The sequence below is a fragment of the Sesamum indicum genome, linkage group LG8 (assembly GCF_000512975.1).
Source record: "Sesamum indicum cultivar Zhongzhi No. 13 linkage group LG8, S_indicum_v1.0, whole genome shotgun sequence".
In the NCBI taxonomy this organism is placed as follows: domain Eukaryota; kingdom Viridiplantae; phylum Streptophyta; class Magnoliopsida; order Lamiales; family Pedaliaceae; genus Sesamum; species Sesamum indicum.
Genome location: NC_026152.1, coordinates 5,163,221 through 5,166,471, shown reverse-complemented (window position 1 = coordinate 5,166,471; position 3,251 = coordinate 5,163,221).

The following is a 3,251-nucleotide window of genomic DNA, read 5'->3' as shown; positions in this document are numbered from 1 at the left end:
GTTGATAGCGCCTTGTTACTTCCTTAGTCTCCCTCAACTTAGCATTTTCATTCCCCAAATGCTCCAACCTATCCTCTAGTTTGCGCGTCTGAGCGTCACTAGAAGGAACAGGAGGGGTTGCTTGAAGTCTAGAGGAGCACTTTTCATAGATTGAGGCCGCCTATGAAAAACACAAATCATCAAAAAGGAATATACAGACAATATATGAAAGACATAGACAAAAAGATACCTTGAAGAGGTAGAGGGCCCCCAATCCCTCTAGCTCTTCCCAAGAGAGAGGGAAAACAGTTGCTTATCCTATAATGACAAGGTCCCCCTCCTCAAATCTGCCACCAGAGTCGCTTTCCCATTGTCCTGTTCCAGCAAATGGCGTCTATAGAGACAGGCAGAGGGTGCACGGGAAGACTGGGGGGGATGTCCATTTCCTCCTAGGAATGAGGAACAGGCAGTGGCACATAAGAGGTGCAAGAAGGAGGTGTCCCCATAGAGCCGATACGAGATTTTTTCGAGGAGCTTCCCGCTATGGAACCAGGGGATAAAGGGGCGTTTACCTTTCGAGTCACTGGAAGCGGGGCCCCCTTAGAGGACTTGATAGTAGGGGTCCCTCCAGAACAACCCTGCATCAAATGACCTCTCATCAGGTTGCTAAACATGATGTTCTCTGCAAAAAATCACACTATAAGAATCAATACTCCAAGAAACGGGAAATGGGGAGCAACAACAAGCGAAAACTAGAAAATACCCAAGGAATCCCTCAAAGGCTCTGTCATGGAGCCACCCTGAAATGCACCAGTAACCTCTCATCTATTAAAGACCGGCAATCATAAGGGAGGCATTCAGCTCTTCCAGCAAGGAGGACAAGGCCACCATCCTTGATCCTGCATGCGCGGGAGGAGGGGCCTCAAAGATCCATTGTCATAGAAAAGACCAAGTATAGGGAGGAAGGATAAAGAAATAACTAACTTTCTAATGGTTGGGAGCATAAGGGAGGTGCAAGAAGGATACTCCAGGGCGGGGGATAAAGCAGAAGAACTCCTTCTCAGTCCTCTTAAGGCGATAACACGAAGCAAACACATGAGTAGTCACAGGGTAACCATGAAAACGAGAACTATAAAGAACCAAGCTAAAATTTTAAAAGAATTCAGAACTAGCTTATTCAAGGGAACTTGAAAAATATAGGCAACTTCAGAATAAAATAAAGGAACGGGGAAGCGAAGAACTGACCTCGACTGGGCAGCGAAAAAGCATAAACAGTTAAGGGGAGGAAAAAATAGACGACTCACAGGTGATGGTGTATACACAATAAACTCAGGCGAGATATGACACTCCTAGAGGAGTTGATTTATGGAGGAGATACATAAGATGGAAGGCCCCAAGTTCGAGGGTGACTGAGGAACCTTCTCCTCCTCCGCTGGAGGGACTTCTTTTGGGAAAAACTCAGAAGGTCTACCCGCAGAAGAGGACTTCGACGTCTTGGCCTCTTCTTGCGAAGGCCTCACCCTCTCCTCTTCCGAGGAAGAGCAGGCCCTCCCCTTCATTTTCCCCCTCTTCTTCCTCCTCATCAGTATCTTCATCAATAAAGTGACGAGCAGCAGCAATGGCCTACCTTAAGCTCCTCCTCAATCCCCTCCCAAAACGAGGCGGGACAGTGTCCGCCCTCTTGGAGGTGGCCTTTGAGGGATCATCGCTTAGGAAGGCCTCCCTAAGAAAATGTACAGACTCAATAGAGGAGACTTTATTTTAGAAAAAACGACGAAACTCTGAAGAAGAAAAAAGATATACTTATAGAGGAACACGAAGGCTAGATGGAGACCCTGATGCTTTAGAGGAGAACCTTTTTGAGGGAGAAGAAGAGAGATTCGAGAGGTTTCTGAGGAAAAAGATTTTAACCCACATCTTTGGTAGTCGCCTCATTAGAGGGCAGTTACCAAGCATGTGGAGAAGAGGCTAACGGACGTGCGAGTGGCAGTTATCCGAAGAACGCTCCCTCCACGCCATCATTACAGCCGTCAGATCAACCTGTCAAAAGCTGTTACCTCGACTCCCAAGGGGACGAAACTCCAGCAGATGGACAGATGGATAGACGCCCGACTACGATAGGAAGGTCCCCCCTTCCCAAAGATACCAAGGCTTTCCATTCAGAGAATGAGGGGATACCCTCCTCCCTCATGAATGAAGACGAGTCCTCCCTTTCAATGAAGTAGGATCTCCTACTCTAAAGATTAAAGAGGCATCCTTCCTCTTTAGAGTAGGGAAAACTAAATGATAGGTATGACCCAAAAAAGATTGGCCCAAGTAGAAGTGCTAGGCCCAGATATAAGCCCGCCAGCCTAAGAGAGAGTCAACCCACCCAAGTCGCTATGCTTAACCCAAGAAGGGGACATCTTACAATCTGGTTAGGCCCAAAGCGGAGGCCCACTAGGTTCAACCTAAGAGGACGCCCCCCGACACCAAATTCCAGCTAAGGAGGGGAGCGTACCTTGTCAAATATGGCACAAGAAGGAAGCCCAGACCAGAGGCCTTTAAAGCTAGCTTGTAGGAACAAAAGTGAGCTCAATAGGTTGGACTCTTCAGCTTGAAAGGACTCCTTACCAAATAGGAGTCTGCACGAAGAAGGAGTTCCCCTTCATCTGAAGAATTGCTACTTAAGAAACGGATAAGGATGAACCTTATCCACGAATCCCGCCTTTCTCGCTGGCCATGCGGATTCTCAGCAGGACTCCTGTTACAGGGGAACTCCTCCTCTATAAATAGGGGAGGTACCCCTCAGCAAGCTTCCCCTTCCACACTCAAGAACCCCTCTTGCTGATACTTTACTCCTCTAATTTCATGCTCTTACATACGGAATTCTCACTTTTATCATAATTTCTCGTCACAATTTATTTTTATATTCATCTATTCTTAAATCCCGAATTAACTTAAGCATCAGAGTGCTAACATTTTTCTCTTTCTCAAGAGCTTTCACCCAATTAGCCTAAATTCAATATCGAGATTTAAAAACTTCTAAACTTGCTAAAATCGCACGCATCATGCATTTATAATTTTTGTAATTCATTTTGAAACGAATTTTAGAATAGATGAATAGGCGCCTAAATTCAAACGACATATTTTGGGTGTTGAAATGTTTTCGTTTAAGTGTCTAAAGTATATAGTTTATTTATTTTATAATGGCTTTTCGAACAAGAGCATTTAATATATAAACAATACCCCAATTCCCCCCACGCCGCCCCCCCCCCCCCCCCCCCCCCCCA